General features: G+C 37.1%; 1 protein-coding gene across 4 annotated transcripts in view; it reads right to left on the bottom strand.

The window, feature by feature from the left end:
* LINGO2 (leucine rich repeat and Ig domain containing 2) overlaps positions 1–21,517 on the bottom strand; it is a 1,356,204-nt gene that overhangs the window by 454,716 nt on the left and 879,971 nt on the right. The window lies entirely within an intron of this gene.

Raw genomic sequence — 21,517 nt, 5'->3', positions numbered from 1 at the left:
TCTTATGGCAAATGTTTGAGTTATAAGTGCCATGAATAATGTGCAAAGTAAATCCAAGGAAGGAAAGAGAGATAGATAGGAGTAAACTATTCTAGAGAGTCTGGTCAGGATATGTTATTATCTTACTTGATATTTTATATAATATATTTGGAGTTGACTACATAAAAAAGTGACATTTGAATAGTCCTGACTAAATTAAAGGGCCATCCATGTAACTTTATGGGAGAACAATGTTTCAAGCAGACAGATCAGTAAGTGCAGAGGCTCTGAGATGAAAAATATGCTTGAGCTGTAGAGAACTAGTAAGCTGGCCAGCTTTCCAGAGAGAAGTTACTGAAGAGACCAGCAAGCAGAGACTACAGGAGTAGGAGATGAGATCAGAGAGGAAAACAGTTTGGGTTTACTTTATAGTTGGTGGAAACAGAATGATTTACCATCCTTCCAAACTGATTTTGCAAGTATTCTTCCAGTCTAGCCTGCTCTTGGATGTGTGTGTGTGTGTACACATACATATACACACACACATATATTTGAAATGATGTACAGACAGCCACTCCTTAACTGGGCAAAATAAATCATGATGGAGTAGTGGGAAACATACTAGTAGGGGAAGAGGAGGAGGAAGACAGGAAAGAATAGCACTCTGATTATTTGATTACCTTACTTAAAATTCTTTCAACAGCTCTGTGGTCTATAAAGGGAGGCAGTGCTGAGTGATTGTTGGGTAAGACTAGCAGAGGTCAGACTACTGAATCTATAGCATATTAGGGACATGTGATATATCCAGGGACTGGGTTATCTAGCTCACTAGTACTTGGATTTAGAAGGTGTTTAATAAATAGGTTGATTTTATCAGTTGTCAAGTGCTAATGGCACTTTAATATCCAAATCCATTCATTTTACTTTCTAGTACAAGTTTAACGGAAATTCTTTTCTTAATTTCGTTATGAATAAATCTGTAGTCATTTCCTTGCTTTTTTTCTAGAAATTGGCTTAGATAATTGGGAGTAAGAACTGTTTTAGATATAGTTTGGCTAAAAGGAAAAGTAAAGTAATTTGCTAATAGGGATTAAAATCTATCAGAAAAGAGCTAAGCTACAAAGGTAGAAAGAATGTAAAGTGTTTTCAATATGTAAATAGGGCCAATAGACCATTATAAAACCACAGAGCAAGCTGAGAAGCAGAAATCCACACTGTTGGTTTATTAGAACAGGTAAGAAGGTGAGTGAGGGCCAGACATAGAGAGAAAGCCTAAGGAGAGGCTATGCACCTTGCATAATCCTCTGCTTTTACAACCTGGGTTTTCTTTATATTTCTATTCATTTAGGAAATTTCTTTCTTGAAGAAGACATGCAAATGGTATCTAGGAGACTGATTAAGTTAAATATCTCAAGAACTGTCACTTCCAATGTTCTGATGATCAGATCATGGTGCTATTACTTGTAAAACTCCTATCTCAAATTCAATTTCCCTAAAACACAAAATTCAAGAAAACTCTAATTTCACCTTGGTTCTTTCAGTCATGGTCCAGCATTCAAAGTAGCAATCATAGAGATATTTCTACCCTTGGACAAGAAATGGGATAGTTACTGTTCAAAGGCATTTGCCTGAACTCTGGAGAGTTTGGTAGCATCTTTTCTCACTTCCTTCACTGTCAACAGGATTAGCTCATTTAGATATGCTATCCAAGAAGAATCTCTGTCAAAGTGAAGTTCCCAAGACTGGACAAAAACCAGTGACTACATATATATTCTTCAAAGATGAAGAGCCCAAGAAAGTGGACACTTGTGCAATATAAAGCAACAGCCTTAGATGTTTATACAACATTTGACCCAAGTAAAATTCTAGGAATTTATCCTGAAGAAATAATAAAATAAATGTGCACTTTTTTTTTTATCACAGCATTAACTGTGAAAGTGAAAAACTGGAAAGAATGTAAATATTGACAGTGGTAAACTGGTTAAATAAGTTATGGCTGACTTACAGACTTTCATTATGAAATATGCATATGTGTTAGTCACTCAGTCATGTCCGACTCTTTGTGACCCCATGGACTATAGCCCACTAGGCTCCTCTGTCCATGGAATTTTCCAGCCAAAAATACTGGAGTGGATTGCCATTTCCTTTTCCAGGGAAAATGAAATATAATGCAATCAATAAAAGAAAAATTCCCACAACTGCTGAGAACAATTACAAATAGAAATATGGGGTAAAATATAATTTGAAAACTTTATTAAAGAAGAAAGGTACCAATGACCAGAAAATAATGTGTCTGAAATGTACATTTAAACCAAAAGTGATATCATTTCCATCCCGATATAGAGTGTATTATACCAAAGGGTTAGTTTTTCCTGTAATGGGCAGGAAAGTTTTCTGATTAGAACTGGCCTGGAATGTTAGAAGAATTTCCAGGAAGGCAGAGTAGGGAATTATGCTAATTAGTACATTAAATTATGGAATTTGACCTAAAGACACTTAAGATTCACTCTGTTTCCAGAATTCTAAAAGACTTCTTTAGATACATTTGCTGTGGGAATGTTTTAAAAATATTATCTAATAAACATATTAATAGTATTTATTGAAGAATCATTATTATAGGTAATGATTAGCCAGTACCATACCTGGATTAGAATTTAGTTTATAAAATGGAAACAAATGGTCTATGGCTCAATAAAAAGCTGTTTGTTTAATCACACAGCCTAATTCTGTTGGAAGTGAGTAGCAGTGGCAGGTCCATCCATGTGGACACAACAGTTAGACTTCAGAATGCCATGGGGGAAGCTAAAACAGACTGGCTCTATTGTAACCCTCTGGCAGCAGAAAGACCAACCTAAGATACAATCATATCTTTGAATGGCAGTCTATTTTGAGGAAGAGAATTTATTTGGAGTCAGAAGACCTGGATCCAAATGTCAGCTCTGCCATTTATCATCCGTGAGAGCTTACAACACTCATGAATTTTCCTGAATTTCAGCTCCACTGGTGTGCAGAAACTGGCTTATACAGGCTTGTGGGAGCCAATCGTGAATACCTCCTCCCAGTTCAGTGTTCAGTGATGTTACATTAGAAGTCTGAAATTAAGCATGATGGGTGTGCTTGCATCATGGAACTAGCAAAAATCATAAACCAGGGTTCCTTCCACCCAAATGAGTTGGTTGTAAGATGTTGCCAGTACATCACTGGTTTAAACAATGGGTTTTTGAATACTTATGAATGGCCACTCTGGTCTTTGTATTTATATGCTTGTTTAGTTTGTCCATTTATTTATTCATTTTTTTATATTCCACACATAAATGAAATCATATGTGTCTTTCTCAGCCTCACTTAGCATCATATCCTCAAGGTTTGTTGTCACAAATGGCCAGAGCAATGGTTACCAGAGAGAAAAGGGATGTGGGGAGAGCAAAATGGGTAAAGAGGTCAATTATATGGTGACTAATGGAAACAAAATTTTTGATGGTGAGTATAGTGCAGTGAATACAGATGTAGAAATATAATATTACACACTTAAAACCAATATAATACTATACACCAATGTTATCTCAATAAAAGTTATTTAAAAATAATGTGACTAAGGGATTTAAAAGCACCTTGTAAAAGAGCATGCATTGGGAGATTTTGTTAATAATATTCCTCTATGCATTGTGCTTTGATAGCTTAAGTCCAGAACAAAGAGTGATCAACAACATCCTTTACTTCTAACGGAAAAAAAGAAATAATTGAGAGAAGAAGGTAACTAATGACCTTGAAGTAGGCTCTCTAGAACTTAAAACTTTGTGGGGGTGCAGGAAAACATGAACAGAAGATGAAAGGTAAAAGAACAATCTGAATTCTGAATTAGATAAAGGGAACATTCTGAAAAAGAAATCAGCCCAAACTATGATAGTAAGGAAATGGCAACCCACTCCAGTACTCTTGCCTGGAAAATTCCATGGACTGAGGAGCCTGGTAGGCTACAGTCCATGGGGTCACAAAGAGTCGGACACGACTGAGCGACTTCACTTTCACTTCACATGATAGTAATTAAATTTTAGGCAGAACTGCAAATGATATAAAAGATATATTGTTTAATGTTCTAGAAAGGTCAGATAAGATCTTCTGAAATAATTTTTTCCTTTCTATTTCTTTCATTGATCTTGAATCAAAGTGACTGCTCTTACCAATAAAATAAATACGCAGAAGTGTGTTTACACTATGAACAAAAATGTACACATTGCTTAGACATGAAAAGATAAAATATACTATTGGGCTATTGTATTAATAATTCTGCATGTAAAGGGAATGTAGTGACAAATGTAAGACTGTGAAGTGTTCTTTGAACTAAGAAAAAATATAGTGAGGTTTGAAGGGGAAGACAAGCTTTTTTGTAATTAAAGGATCAAAGGCCTCACTCGAGCATAGTCAGTTAGTAGCTCAGTCATGTCCCACTCTTTGTAACCTCATGAACTGTAACCTGTCAGGCTCCTCTGCCCATGGGATTCCCTGGGCAATAATACTAGAATGGGTAGCCATTTCCTTCTCCAGGGGATCTTCTGGACCCAAGGATTGAACCTGGGTCTCCTGTATTGCAGGCAGATTCTTTACCATCAGAGCTACCAGGCATAAGTAATTATAAAATCCCACCCATATGGATGGAGTCAGTGTCATACCACCTTGTCTATCTTCTCATTTTATGAGCACCTTCCAGAAAAACATCTATTTCTGCTTTATTGACTGTGCTAAAGCTTTTGACTGTGTGGATCACAACAAACTGTGGAAAAGACTGAAAGAGATGGGAATACCAGATCACCTGACCTGCCTCTTGAGAAATCTGTATGCAGGTCAGGAAGCAACAGTTAGAACTGGAAATGGTTCCAAATAGGAAAAGGAGTACATCAGGGCTGTATATTGTCACCCTGCTTATTTAACTTATATGCAGAGTATATCGTGAGAAATGCTGGACTGGATGAAGCTCAAGCTGGAATCAAGATTGCTGGGAGAAATATCAATAACCTCGGATATGCAGATGACACCACCCTTATGGCAGAAAGTGAAGAAGAATGAAAGAGCCTCTTGATGAAAGTGAAACAGTTGTGAAAAAGTTGGCTTAAAACTCAACGTTCAGAAAACTAAGAAAACTAAGATCATGGCATCCAGTCCCATCACTTCAAGGCAAACAGATAGGGAAACAGTGGAAACAGTGGCAGACTTTATTTTTCTGGGCTCCAAAATCACTGCAGATGGTGAATACAGCCATGAAATTAAAAGATGCTTACTCTTGGAAGGAAATTTATGAGCAACCTGGGCAGCATATTAAAAAGCATTAAAAAGACATTACTTTGCCAACAAAAGTCCGTCGAGTCAAGGCTATGGCTTTTCCAGTAGTCATGTATGGATCTGAGAGTTGGACTATAAAGAAAGTTGAGCACCGAAGAATTGATGCTTTTGAACTGTGGTGTTGGAGAAGATTCTTGAGAGTCCCTTGGACAGCAAGGAGATACAACCAGTCCATCCCTAAAGGAGATCAGTCCTGGGTGTTCATTGGAAGGACCGATGTTGAAGCTGAAACTCCAATACTTTGGCCATCTGATACGAAGAGCTGACTCATTTGAAAAGACCCTGATGCTGGGAAAGATTGAAGGTGGAAGGAGAAGGGATGACAGAGGATGAGATGATTGGATGGCTTCACTGACTCAATGGACATAAGTTTGAGCAACTGTAGGAGTTGGTGACGGACAGGGAGGCCTGGTGTGCTACAGTCCATGAGGTCACAAGGAGTCGGACAGTTCAGTGACTGAACTGAACTGATATCTATACAGCCAAAGAAAAAATAAAAACTTGACAGCAGCATTATAAAACCATGACCAAATTCTACTATTTTTATTTATAATTCTTTCTCCCCCTACTGTTTATTGAAAAATAAAGTTATAAAATATGTGAAAAGAGGGATAGTACCTCTTGTCCTACCAGGATTCTGACTGATACAGTAATAATGATGGTGTTGGTTTGGCCTAAAACGTTGTTGTGGTTTAGCCACTCAGTCATGTCTGACTCTTGTGACTCCATGGACTATAGCCCACCAGGCTCCTCTGTCCATGGAATTGTCCAGGCAAGAACACTGGAGTGGGTTGCTATAGCCTTTTCCATGGCATCTTCCTGACCCCTGAATCAAACCTGTGTCTCCTGCATTGCAAGCAGATTCTTTACCAACTGAGCTATGTGGGAAGCCTAAAATGCCATTATTTAAACTCTTCAAAAATAAACTGAGGCTCTACCTTATCTTTAAACAAAAATGAAATGGCAAACATTTTGAGGAATTATTCCAAAACTGCCACTGTTTTATAAAAAGAAAGAGTAACCTTAAGAATTCTTCTCCTAAAATACCAAAGCAATATGCTTGTATTTTAATCTATTTTGGCAAGTAGCAGAGTTTGCACAATAGTGATGAGATTCCTGCCTATAATACTATGAGCCTGTTGGAGATGAGGGACTGGGCACTACTTAATTTTACACCCTCTAAGCACTTGGCACAGTGATTTACACACAGAGTGTTAAGGTAAGACTTTATAAATTAAATTGAATATTTCTCTGGGCATAAGCTCTTTTCTCCCCCTAGCTTTGTATACAGAGATTAATTTACTCTTCCTTCTTTCTCCAGTTATCTGATAATCTTTTTACCTAGATTTGGATGGATAGATGGACAGATAGATATAGATACAGATGGATAAAGGAGAGTGCAGAAGCTGATCCAATGGGTCAGCATCTTTCCCCCTTAAAGAAAAAGTGAATACAGGCAATATTCATGCTGGAATAACTTTTTCTTTCTGGTGAACATTCATAATTATGCCCACTGCAATTCTAAAAAAAAAGTGCTCATATTACTCTTTATATTACTCAGTATAGTTTCCTGTATCATAGTTTTCTTTTTTCTTTCAGACCACAATAATAACTGAACTTTTTTTCATTGCTTGAATATTCATTTTAATTTTTTATATTAAGCAAATAATACAATGCTCTTTTGTATCACAAAGGAATACATATATTCTCCAAACAATTTGTGATAGGAATATAAAGGAAAAATCAGCTCACTATTTTTTTCTTTTTTTAAAATATATTAAGCCTAATATGTATTCTATTTCAAATATTTTGAAACCAAGACTATCATAGGGGATTCCCCAATGGCTCAGGGGTAAAGAATCTTCCTGCTAATGCAGGAGATGCAGGTTTGATCCCTGGGTTGGGAAGATCCCCTGGAGTTGGAAATGGCAACCCACTCCAGTATTCATGTCTGAAAACTCCCATGGACAGAGGAGCCTGGTTGGCTACAGTCCAAAATGGTCACAAAGAGTTGGGCATGACTGAGCATGCAGGAATATCGCAGATTTTATTGATATTTCCTCTAAATTGTGTTACTGAAAAGACTATTCAAAGTGTCAAGAACAAATTCCTCCTACAGATTACTTTACATCTGTCTGTCACAATGAAATGAATGAAACTACATTTAAAGGAAAAAAAAAAAGATATTAAGTATAAGAACAAATGAGACTACCATGTTGAGTTATTTCAAACGTGGCTTGAGAAGCTAAATGTTGCCATCTTGGGATGCATAATTAGAAAGGATCTGATTCTTTTGAAATAATCCAGGGGATTTTGTTTCATTTGAGTGCCTGCATTCAGGCTAAACTTTGACAATCGGCTGTTTATCATCATATCACTTTGTGTATTGACATTTTGCCACTGTAAATATGACAAGGCTGAATCATTTCATCCACAGTGACTTTCAGTGACCTCTGGAGGAGGAAGTTATAGCTGTTGAAATGTATGCAGGAACATAACTGTTAATACAAAAAACTGAGCTGCCCTAGTTTTCACTGTAAATTCCAGGAGGACCACATCTTTCAATTTGGCATAAGAACCCTTGAACTGAGGAATTTCATATGGAGCAGGTCAGAGGAGATTGAATTTTCAATTAGATTAAGAGATTAACTCAACCAGGAGGAATGTGCCTTTCTCTTCAGGAGGCATAAAAAGGTTCTTCAAAACAAATCCCTGTCTAGTAGAACTTGGTTAAGAATAAGAACTTAGTTAATTAAGAACTTGGTTAATACAGAAGCTCTTGGTTAAGTTTGTTGATATTTTAATATTGTACAGGCTTAAACCTTTGTAAGAACATCAATGTATATCAAAGTAACTTGCAATTTAATTTAAACTATTTTATTTTTATTCTCCCTCGGGCTTTCAAAACACTGCATTATTATACAACATTGCTATATAAGTAGGTGTCTCCTTAATTGAAATACAATCAAGTTCTTCAAAAAGAGCTATCCTTTTGAAATACCTATTGTATTTAATTTTAAAGCTGTCTCTCCATTCTCATTTTTTTTTTTTCTGGGGAATTCAGAGCTATCACCTCCACCTCAGTTTAACTTGGTATTTCCAGTACCATGCTCACCAGCTCCTTCGTTGAATAGATTTTCCTCAATTCTTAATTGAAAATCTATTAATTTTATCTCTATCTGAGTCCCTTGGACTGCAAGGAGATCCAACCAGTCAACCCTAAAGGAAATCAACCCTAAATATTCATTGGAAGGACTGATGCTGAAGCTGAAGTTCCAATACTTCGGTACCTGATGCGAAGAGCTGACTCATTGGAAAAAACCCTGATGCTGGGGAAGACTGAAGGGAGGAGAAGGGGACGACAGAGGATAAGATGGTTAGATGGCATCTTCGACTCAATGGACAGGAGTTTGAGCAAACTTCAGGAGATGGTGAAGGACAGGGAAGCCTGGTGTGCTGCTGTCCATGGGGTTGCAAAGAGTCAGACACAATTTAGCCACTGAATAGCAAACAACTATTACAATTAGCTTTACAGTATTGATGACTGTAGAAACACAAAATCTTTCATTCAAGAGGGTAAAAATAAAGTACAATTACTGCATCATTGTTCAGTTCAGTTCAGTTCAGTCGCTCTGCCGTGTCTGACTCTTTGCGACCCCATGAACTGCAGCACACCAGGCCTCCCTGTCCATCACCAATTCCTGGAGTCCACCCAAACTCATGTCCATTGATTCGGTGATGCCATCCAACCATCTCATCCTCTGTCATCCTCTTCTCCTCCTGCCCTCAATCTTTCCCAGCAACAGGGTTTTTCAAATGAGTCAGCTCTTCACATCAGGTGGCCAAAGTATTAGAGTTTCAGCTTCAATATCAGTCCTTCCAATGAACACCCAGGACTGATCTCCTTTAGGATGGACTGGTTGGATCTTCTTGCAGTTCAAGGGACTCTCAAGAGTCTTCTCCAACACCACAGTTCAAAAGCATCAATTCTTTGGCGCCCAACTTTCTTTATAGTCCAATTCTCACATCCATACATGACTACTGGAAAAACCATTTCTAGGCTATTTCAGACTCCTCCTTCTCTCTTCCCACATCTCTATCAATATTTAAATCTCCCTCATTTGGTTATATGATCTCTCTTGCTTCCATTTCATTTTTTATTTCACCAACAATGTGGAGATTAAAAGCTAGTTCATTCCTTTACTCATTCAACCTAGAAGAATCTATAAGTGACTGCTATTGGCAAGGCACTGTGGTACTTTAATTTCTAATATGCCAGCAGTTTTCTAATTATTCTCTGTGGCTCTACTTCTGAAGAGGGAATTCATAGGGCCTGGACTCCATCTTAGGCTTGTTCATGCTGATCATGCTCGGCCACCTCTCCAATGGACTCTAAACTCTGGGCTTAGTGCCTATGGAAACGACAATAGAAGGATAAGACCTCCTCCGGACAGGGGAACCTTGAAGATTGTATACAGGTTACTCATCGCCTAAGAGAAAACATACAGTAATCACCCCTGTCTCTGGACAGGCCATAAATTTTTCTGTACCTATTGGAGTGTAACCTCGGCTTATTGATTATTGGCCAATTGTTTAACTGTTTGAACACATAACACATGAATGATGTGATTATTGTGATTGTATTTACCCTTCCTTTGTTTATGTAAGTCTCAAGGAATTTGGGGTGGTGAGTTTAGACACATACACATGGGGTATAAAAGATTTTCACAAATGCTGGTCGGGGTCCTTGGCTAAGAGAAGACTCTGCCTTGGGCCCGCCAGTGTAACAAACTGCATTTCACTATCTGCATCGTCCTTCTGAGTGAGCTTGTTTCCCAGAATGCATGGCTACAACACTTCCTCTTGCACTAGCAATGCATTAAAATTCTTATCTTTTTGCCTCTTTGTTTCCAAAATTTCAACGATGTACCATGATTGACCATCAGTTTTGATTTACATTAAAGATTTCTCATAATAAATTAGACTTCTACTAGCTACCTGTCCAACTTTGCCTTCCACGATTGCCAACAATAGTCTATGATCATTTCTAGCCAGGTATATTAGCTTGTTATTCTCTGCATATATTCTTTATCTTCTTGCCTCTGAACAATGAAACCATATTTTTCAAATCAATTAAAACTACAGGTGAAAACAACACTCTCTAACCTAACTTCATTCAGATTCATACTCTCTTTATACTTCAGAAAATTTTCTTTAGCATTTCTCAAAAAACAGGAGGCTATATGCAACATATCCTAAGCAAACCGTTCTTTTAATGTCCTATTTATTCTTTAAGGTCTGAATTAAATAGTCAACCAGGATAAACATGCTTTTCGATGAAAAGGCATTGAGAAGGATCTATTTTAATCCTTTCTTCCCAACAACATCAGTCTTGGTGAAAGATACCAGACTGGTCAGAAAAATGAATCTCCAACTGCATTGTCCTGTTGAAACTTGTCTTCTAGAGTTCATGATGACTCTACAGTCCAAACAATCAGAATTGCCACTAGCAAAACCTTATCTAATCTCTTCATCTCTGCAGTGAGTGCAGCTTACTCAATTAATGTCTGGTTGCAGGGGCTAAGTATTACAAGAGGATATGGTATCTCTTACCTTATTTTGTTTGTTTATTTCTAGGGATGTGTATGTGTGTACACACACACACACACACACATATTCTAAAATGTATTTGTGATGGTTTTGTGGAATGGAATATCTCCTGCCATATCAATAAACAAAGATGTAACAGCCATCAATGACTTGGGGCCTCCAAATGTGAATGAGGGGCCTCAAAAGGGAAAACAAAGCCTGTGATCCAGCAGATGCCACCCCCACCCCACCCCCAGTGATTGCTGAGGAGCTCTGAGGAGGTCCAGAGAATGTGAAAAATCAAAAAAAAAAACAAAAAAACCAGGATGCTGGCCTTGGATAGCTGAGATGCATATGAAAGGAATTACTTCAATAATCCCAGATTCTTGTATCTTCCCATACGTAGAAGAGCACTAAATTCCTTAACTTGAGATGTCTGATTTTCCTTAATTAACGGTAATCTTTCATGTTCACACTGCTTGCTCCCCTTTGTTACAGACTCCTATATATCCTGACTCCACCCTCTGCTTCCTCAAAGCAGTTTCTCAGGGCTACCTGAGATGCTGCCTCCCGGGCTTGGAATCTTAACATTCTTGTCAAATAAAACACCCTCTACTTTCAGGTTGTGACTAACCTTTTAGATGACAGTTAGTAATGATTTATAAACTATCAGGGTTAGACAAATAGTAAAGAAAGAAGGAAAAACAGGATAGAAGAGAAATAAAAGAAAGAAAAAATAAAGAAAAGGAGTGGTAAAAGGAATAAAAATTGAGGTAAATATAAAAAAAAAAGATAGAAGAAAGTAACAGCCAAAATGAGGTTACAAAACTAATCATTTATGATATAGAAAATCAATTTCCTTGTAACTCAGCAAGTTGTTGCAGAAAGGAGAAGCAACCATGCATAAAGGTGCTGTTCAAAAGCTATGATTACTCCTTAATGAATGCCTCTATCTGGGGACAGATGGTTAAATAGAATTAAAGAGAAGGACTAAGGTTCTGCAGCTCACCCAGTTTCCTATGCTGGGACGGTCTCATCAGAGAGGAGAGGTTTCTAAGGCCACAGCACAGCAAACAACTTGAGAAATGAAACTTGGATTTGGTGCCAATACTTGCAAATTTTCTTAAGGGTTCCTGCTAATTTGCAGCAGATAGCAAAACAAGTGTGAAAGTGTGAAATGACACATGTTAGAGGGAAGGGTGGAAGCTGGGAGAGAGGAAGTAGAGGAAGGTTCTATCTTAAGAGGCTGCTTCATGTCTTTATAATTAACTGTTAGCCTTTTTCCTTACATTATTGTTTACTTCTCAGTTCAGCTCAATTCAGCCCAGTCATGTCCAACTCTTTGACTCCATGGACTGCAGCACACCAGGCTTCCCTGTCCATGACTAACTTCAGGAGCCTGCTCAAACTCATGTCCATTCATTTGGTGATGCCATCCAACCATCTCATCCTCTATCATCCCTTTCTCCTCCTGCCTTCAATCTTTCTCAGCATCAGGGTCTTTTCAAATGAGGCAGTTCTTCACATCAGGTAACCAAAGTATTGGAGTTTCAGCTTCAGCATCAGTCCTTCCAATGAACATCCAGGACTGATCTCCTTTAGGATGGACTGGTTGGATCTCCTTGCAGTCCAAGGGACTCTCAAGAGTCTTCTCCAACACCACAGTTCAAAAGCATCAATTCTTCGGAACTCAGCTTTCTTTGTACTCCAACTCTCAGATCCATACATGACTACTGGAAAAACCATAGCTTTGACTAGATGGACCTTTGTCATAAAATAATGTCTTGCTTTCTAATAAGCTGTCTAGGTTGATCACAGCCTTTCTTCCAAGGAGCAAGCGTCTTTTAATTTCATGGCTGCAGTCATCTACAGTGATTTTGGAGCCCACAAAAATAACTTTTTAATTTTACTACTTTTTAATGTTTACTCCTGGGTTGCCCAAAAGGTTTGTTCGGGTTTTTCCATAAGCTCTTGTGGAAAAACGAGAGTGAACTTTTTGGTCAATCCAGCAAATAAATGTGTGTCTAAGTTTCAGCCGTAAACCCCCGCGGAAGCAAGAAGACCATAAGATTCACTCTAAAGAAGCCTTCTTAGTTGGCCAAGGCACCTAACAGAACAATAACTTGGAAAACAATGTGCATTTGATATAGTGTAGAGGCAGCCGATCCTCTACAGTATAAAAAATTTATTTATAAATAAAATAATTTATTTGGCAAAATAAATCAGGATGGAGTAGTGGGAGATGAAAAAGTAGCAGGGAAAGGGGAGAAAGACAGGAAAGAGAAGTAACCTGATTATTTCAATACCATGCTTAAAATTCTTTCAGCAGCTCTGTGGTACATAAAGGGAAGCAGTGCTGAGTGACTTTTGGTAAGGCATTCATCTTTGGAACTACACAGCCTGGGTTCAGGTCTGATTAGTAACTCTTGGGGAGACCATGGATACATCATTTATCCTCTTTAACTTTTAGTTTATTCATGTGTAAAGCAAGGAAATATTATTAATATTTACCTAAAGTGAGATCCCTTTATCAAGCATTTTGTACAGTGTTAGAGTATGTACAGTGTTAGAGTAGGCCATCTATGGGGTCGCACAGAGTCGGACACGACTGAAGCGACACAACAGCAGCAGAGTATGTACTCAGTCGCTCAGTTGTGTCCTACTCTTTGTGACCTATGGACTATAGCCCGCCAGGCTCCTCTGTCCATGGAATTTTCCAGGCAAGAATACTGGAGTGGGTTGCCATTTCCTCCTCCAAAGGATCTTCCTAACCCAGAGATTGAACCCCGCAGCTCCTGTATGACAAATCAGAAACACTCAAAACATCATGAGTATCATCATTATTATTACTTGGAATATAGATTGGAAGATTTGGAAAAGCCTTCATTATAGATGCAGGGACTTGGGCTCAGAGATATTTTCCAACTTTCTGAAAGTCATCCAAATAGGAAGATGGCTTTTCATTCCACAGCCCACAGCCCTTGTATGTGACAAAGGAATGCCTGCTTTGAAACTTGTAAATAATAAAGAATTTAGAGCATTTGCATCATAGGTAGTGGCTGAATTTCTAACATTTTCTCTAAAAGATTCTGTAAACATTATTATAAATTAATTTCATTGTCTTTAATGTCATATCTTCCTCATTACTGAATGACATGAGGAACACAAGACAGATTTCCAAAAACCAGCTCCCCCTCCCTCATATGACCTTAACTCCCACTGGGTACCTGTTTACAAAATTCTTTTCATGTTGCCATTTTTCTAGAAATCATGGTTCATGTGCTCAAATTAATACTTTCTGAGAACAAATAGGAAAAGTTCATGTTGTGTGTGCAGTTACTAACGGTACTTATTTTCTGTGCTTCTGCTATGAGATAATTTCCTTGTCTAAGCTCTCACTCAAAGGTCTTACACAGAGTTCAGCCAAGTCCATCTTTCAGAAAAACAGGCCAACATAATTTTTAATATCCCTATCAGCTTTCCTTTTGGGAAGAAAACATCAGACCCATCCCATTCATTTCTTATTGATGTATTCATATTGAACTTTGCCGTTGATAGTGGGAGTTCCTGAATGACTTGACTTAAACCTGATGTGGCTTTCTTCAACAGTGTTAAATGGTTAAATATATTTCCTAACTGAGATTCTGAAATACAGCATTCAGATTTTGATGAAGGCTTAAAATTCAGATTTCTTATTTCAAAACTGACTTGACAGATATGCAAGTGTGTGTGTGTGTGTGTGTGTGTGTGTGTGTGTGTGTGTGCATGCACAAGTATATGATATTTTAAAGCCATTGTAAACAGCATCAATGATCACACGGTAAGAGTGCCCAAGATATCATGAAAAAGAGCATGCTGGTACAGTTGTTATCCTGCTCCTAGTGGCCACTAGAAACAGAGTCATCACATGCCAGAGTGGAATGGATGTCAGATTTCATCTGATCCATTAATGTTATTCCACTAATGGTGAAACACACCCAGGGAGATGAAAAACATACATTTTGCTATTGAGAGAAGGGGAGAGAGAGAGAGAAAGAAGAGGAGGATGAGGAGAGGAAGGGACAGGAGGAAGAGCAGGAAGAGGGGGACGGAGGGAAGGGAGGAAGGAAGGGAGAAAGAATATAGAACACAAAAAGGGTTAAAATTCGATTCGGCTGTCTTAAAAATTTATTCTTCATTTTATTTTACAATATGGACATAATCAAATTACTAAGGAGATAAGCTAGGAGCTACAAGGACCACTCAGAGTTGAATATTTTCGTTGTTTTATGGGGTTACTGATAAAAAAAAAATACCAAGATACTGCTCATATTAAAAGTGGTAAGGGTCATTAGCAGGACTGCACCAGCCTAAAGATAAGAATGTCCCCCCAAACCAGCTGAAGGGCTACTTAGATTTTTTTGTTCAACTAAGAAAACAAGCACACTATAAAAAACAAAACAAAGAGTGTCAGAGCTAAGAGTCCCATGAGATTTTCTATGACTTAAGCCCTGGCATTAATGAGAGCATGAGGCTCTGCTTCAGGACTGCCAGTGGCTCATTATTTCCAAGATGAAGACCCAAAAAATATAGTAAGGGGAAGTTTGATTAGAATTTATACTAGAAAATTCTGAACAACAAGCACGGTAAGTGGGAAATGTGTGGTGTATATTTTATTTGCTTTTTCTCGCAACATAAGCTCTGACAGTTTACTCAGATAGCTTGAAACTCCAATTATTTTTTCTTCTGATATCAATCTGAAAAGTCACTTGTTGGGCAACAGTTTCAACATGTGTCATACAGCACTTCTGAAAATGAAGTAAATGTCCACTGCTTCACAGTAATTAATTGCTGGAACAGGTCTGGTGCTCTTACAAATAGCTTTCCCCTCAGTGCCACACGCAGGGGAACCAAACACTGGCTGAGATTCAAGAAGCTGCTAAGAGTTCACAGGCACACACCTCTGAAGGCTGCTAGCTGCAAGAACAAATTCTCAATGCAAGCTGTTCACCTCTAGGAATTTTCTTTATTCCTTTAAATATGCCAGAACATTATTATGAATCAGGTGTTTGGGGAGAACATTAAAAAAAAAAGTATGAATTTATAACTGGGTATATAAAAACATGCTCAAATCAGTAATTTAAAGACCAGATTTTCCTGAAAAAAATGAGATTTAATGAACTACATATTCCGTTTTAGGCTTTACGGCAAAATCTAACAATGACCCAAAGGGGCCAAAGAATTTTCTCCTTGGCTTTCTTTTGCCCCAATTTTTTACTGTGATAGAAATCATATAACATAAAATTGACCATCTTAGACATTTTTAAAACCACTTGAGATATGATTGATATGTAAAGTGCTGTATATATTTAATGCATGCAACAACTCAGTGAGTTCTTATATGTCCATGAAACCATCACCATGGTCCTTTGACCATTTTGGAATCAGGTTGATTTTTTGTTGTTGTGTTTTAGGAATACTCTATATATTTGGTATAATAATCCCTTATCAGATATGTGATTTGCAAATATTTTCCCCCATTCTGTGGCTTGCCTTAGTAGCCTTGGGGGGCACCATTTGTTTTTAAATTCTCCTGAAATCCAATTTATATATATATATATATATTTCTTTTTTCTCTTGTTACTTATGCTTTTATTGGTCACATCCAAGAAATCACTGTCAAATTCGATGTTGTAAAGCTTTTAACCTTATGTTTTCTTCTAAGAGTTTTGTTTTAGGTCTTACATTTAGGTTCCTGATTCAACTTTAGTTAATTTTTTCATATGGTGTTTGGTAAGGGTCCAATTTCATTCTTCTAAATATGGATATACAATTTTACCAACACCCTTTGTGGAGAAGATTGCCCTTTCCCTATTGATTAGCCTTAGCATCTTTGTCAAAAATAATTTGGCCATATATGCCAGGGGTTATTTCTGGAGTCTCTATTCTATTCCATCTGTATATATGTCTGTCTTTATGCCAGTACCACAGTTTTGATTAGTACAGTTGCAGCATGTTTTGAAATGAGGAAGTGTGAATCCTCCAAATTTGTTCTTGTTTCTCAACATTGTTTGGGCTACTTGAAATCCCTTGAAATTCCATATGAATTTCAGGATGAATTTTTAAGTTTCTGCAAAATGTGCTATTGGGATAATTCTTGCAATCCATGAATGTGGAATACCTTTACATTTATTTGCTTTTTAAAAAACTTTTTTTATTTTGATAAAATATATCAATATTTAACATAACAGTTATCATTTTATCATTTTTAAGAGCACAGTTCAATGGCAATAAGCACACTCAAATAGTTGTGCAGCTATCATAACTGTTCATCCCCACATATTTTCATCTTTCCAAATGGAAAGTCAGTACCCTTTAAATATTTTTATCTTCCTTACTTTAGAAATGCTTTGCAATTATTTTTTTTTTTTTTTTTTTAGTTTTTTGGTCAAACCATGTGCTGCAAGAGGGATCTTAATTCTCTGACCAAGGATCAAACCTGTGCCCCTTACAGCGGAAGTATGGAGTCTTAACCACTTGACTGCCAGGGAAGTCCCTGCTTTGTATTTATAATTGTACAAGTCTTTCTTCCTTTGTTAATTTCCAAGTAATATTTTGGATGCTATTATAAATGAAACTGCTTTCTTAACTGGTAAACAGAAATCTCCCCCATAAAGGAAAGCCTTGGACCTGATGGCTTCATTGGTGAATTTTCGAAACACTTAAAGAATAACTAACATCAATCTCTCTCAATCTTTCCCCCCACAAAATGAAAAGAACATTCCCTAACATATTCCATGAGCTCAGCCTTCTCCCTGATGTCATAGCCAGACAAAGATACTATGAGAAAATAAGATTATAGACAATATCCTTTACAAACATCAATGCAAAATCCTCAAGAAAACTGAATTCAGTAGCACATTAAAAGGATTACACACCACGATCAAGTGACTTTATCCCTGGAATTCAAGAATGGTTCAAAATATGAAAAAAATTAGCACAAAAATCCACATTGACAGAATGAAGGAAAAACAGATTATAATAATTTCATCTGTTGCAGAAAAAGCATTTGACATGTTTAATACCTTTCATGTAAAAAAACACCCAACACAGTAAGTAAAGGAGAAACTACCTCAATATAATCAAGGCTATATATAAGAAGACCACAGCAAACAACCTACTCAATGATGAGAGACTGAATGCTTTTCCTCTAAGATCATGAAAAAGGAAAGGATGCTCAATTTAGCCACTTATTTTCAGCAGAGTATTGATGTCTTAGCCAGAGCAATTGGACAAAAAAGAAAAGAAAAAAACATATCCAAATTGGCAAGGAAGAAGTAAAATTATCTCTACTTATGATTTTATGATGATACTTTATATGTAGAAAACCCTAGAGACTCCACAAAAGGTCTTAGAACTAATAAATGAATTCAGCAAAGCCGCAGGATACAAAGTCAACACACCAAGAAATCAGTTACATTTTTATATTATAACAATGAACACTCTGAAAAGGAAATTAAGAAAATAGCATCTTGGCCTTTTAAGAATTCACATAAAAAGTATATTTGGAGGCAAAAATGAGGAAATGATATCAACCTATGCATTAGAAAATTTGAATTGTCATTTAAAATATAACCTTCATAATAAATTTTTAATTCATTTTTGTCTCTTTCTTAAAATGATAAATATGATAATTTAATTTTAGATATGTTGGGACTTTCTCTGCAATTTAAGCTTCCATTTTACAATTGGAAAGTGACATGCCCAAGTCTTCCCAGCTAGGGTTTTATTCATATTCTATGCTATCTGCTTCCCTTTGCGTAAGATTTACAAGTACACCTGCATATAAATGTAATTGAGGAAGAGTAGAAAAAGAACTCAATTAGGCTTAAACCCTCTTTCCTTTTAGCCCTTCTTCTCATAGCTCTGTGGTAATGGACTGCTCTCACTGGGTTTGATTTTCCTTATCCAGAGAAAACACAGAGGGGACTCGATTCATTTCATCTGGCCTGCACAGATTGCTACAGTGTTTTTCTAGCTATGCAACACTGCTGAATGGTTCAGAAGATACTTGAGGGACAATAATTGAGAACCGGGGGCTCAGATATGAGTAAGTTTGGGGTGGTAGTTGCTCTGCAGGTAGAGAGTGGACCAGCCGTTCTTATTTCCATGTACTTCATTGTAGAGTCTAAGCTTATGTCTGTATTATAACTGATACTCAATTATAAGATTCATTTGAAGTCAGAATTCTGCCACTGTTGATTATTATGATGATCAAAAGGACTAGCACTTTGAAAAGAGGCTTTTAAAAATGTAAGAGGTATTAATATTATAATTTAATCAGCATTAACTTAATAATAATTTGAATCCAATATGAAAAGAGTCTCTTAATAAAGTTAATTATAAAACTGCCTCTTCCAAGACATATATTAGCATGGGATCAGAGTTGCACATAGGCAAAGCAGCAACTTTTCTTCTTTTTTACAAGTATTTTTGACAAGTGAAGGGAACAGACTTCACAAATTTTATCCCATGGTTTCCCGTTCTAGACTTCCAGCTATCAAATATAAAAATAATGTCTTTAAAAACTATGCTTTGGTTTTGTTTTGGGGGTGGAGAGAGTCCCTAAATTTTTCCCGAATTTAATTAATGTCTAAAGTCCATAAGATTGTTTGATTCATCCCTATTTATTCTGATCCAGCCCCTGAAGGAGATAGAAACATAAAACTACTGATGAGCTGAAAAATCTTATGTATATAATATATGTATATGCTTATTTAAACACACATGCATATACAGATAGGCTTCCCAGGTAGCTCAGTGCTAAAGAATCCATCTGCCAATGCAGGAGACACAAGAGATGCAAGCTTGATCCCTGGCTCAGGAAGATCCCCTGGAGAAGGAAATGGCAACCCATTCCAGTATTCTTGCCTGGAAAATCCCATGGACAGAGGAGCCTGTCCATGGGGTTGCTAAGAGTCAGACATGACTTAGCAGCTGAGCATGTATGCATGAATATAAAGATAAATATATAGAAATTTTTCAGAATAGTTTCCCTTACCAAGTGCTTTCTAGCTTTTAAAATCTGCTGCAATTATCTTAGTTTGGGCTACTATAACCATTTACTAGAGATTGGGTGGTTTAAAAACAAATATTTATTTCTCATAGTTATTGAAGGTAGAAATCCAAGATTAGGGTGCCTTGGTCAAGTTCTTAGTTAATGACCAATTTCTGGTTTATAGAGGACTCTCTTCTTGCTGTGTCCTCACAGGGTGCAAAGAGTGCTAGTAGGCTCTCTGGCTGCTTCTTACACAGACATCCTATTCATGAGGGCACCATACTCATGATCTAAATACTCATCCCAAATCCCACCTCCAAATAGTATCATATTGGGATTAGAGTTTCAACATATGAATTTGTTGGAGGATATAACATTCAGTGAATTGCAACAATTTGAAGGGGCTGGTGTTTGGTAATGGTTTTCCAAACCATGAGCTGGTATAGAATAAGGAAATTAGAGAAAGTATACCTTAAAAACCGTGGATTTAATATTTACAGTTGTATTTGCTAAAAACCCTGCAAGTGCCTGACATGTAATAATCTATTATACTGCTGATTTTGAGTCATCTTCTGATGGAGGGATGGGGGGCACATTCCTGATACAGGGCAATGAATCATTTACTAAAGAGTGAACCGTGCTGACTTACTATAGCTTCATCGCTGCTCAGCTTCACTGTTTTGTGGGTTTTGCTACAGAAATGATGAATGCTTGTCTCTGAGAAACTGATGGTTTTACACCAATAACATATTTTTAGAAAGTCATTAAAGATATGTATTAAGATTTGCAAGTAGAGAATTACTGAAAAGTTATTTATTGCACAATAGTTTTGAAAATAACTCCAGAGTCCAAAAATAAGGAACTATTTAAATTAATGCATAGCATGTCTAAACAGTGAAATTCTGCATTTTAAATATGACACTGCAGGATACCATTTAATGATATGGGAGGTTAGACATTAATTATATTCTAAAGTGTCAACAGCACACTATATTATCAGGAAGGAGCAATAAACATTAGAACAGAAGAAAACATTGATATGTACCAAAATCCCTCACAATAGTAAGTTCTTCAAAATTCATTTAGAATATAAATCAACTCAAATGCTAATTCTTTCTGTTTTTAGCCCCCAGCCTGTCTGTTTCCACTTCGACATACTAAAAACTTTTTTGAAGACAGCCAGCCAGGATGATGCATTTAAACTGAAATTTGAAGGTTAATACCTCCCAGAATGGCATCCCATTCCATTGATGGTAAATCCCATCAAATTTAACGTGGCCTGCAAGGCCCTGCATGAAGCACCACTGCACCTGCCTGCTCTCTCATTTCATGATGTTCTCCCTGGAACTCACTCAACTACTGTCACATTAACACTCTCCCAAGATTTCCCCCAACTCAGGGTCTCTGAATAAGATGTCCTTTTCCTTGTAATACTCTCCAGTTTCTCATTTTTCAAGTTCCAGCTTAAATGATATTTCCTCAAATACACTCACAATCTCAGCTAAAGTAGGCCATTTTATAGCCTACATCACTTTCTGTAGCAACAATTTGATTAGTTTTATTTATTTGTCTGTC

Source organism: Giraffa tippelskirchi, chromosome 1, assembly GCF_054371585.1.
Source record: "Giraffa tippelskirchi isolate mGirTip1 chromosome 1, T2T-mGirTip1v1.2.pri, whole genome shotgun sequence".
NCBI classification, from domain to species: Eukaryota; Metazoa; Chordata; class Mammalia; order Artiodactyla; family Giraffidae; genus Giraffa; species Giraffa tippelskirchi.
This window is presented reverse-complemented; position numbering and strand designations above follow the sequence as displayed.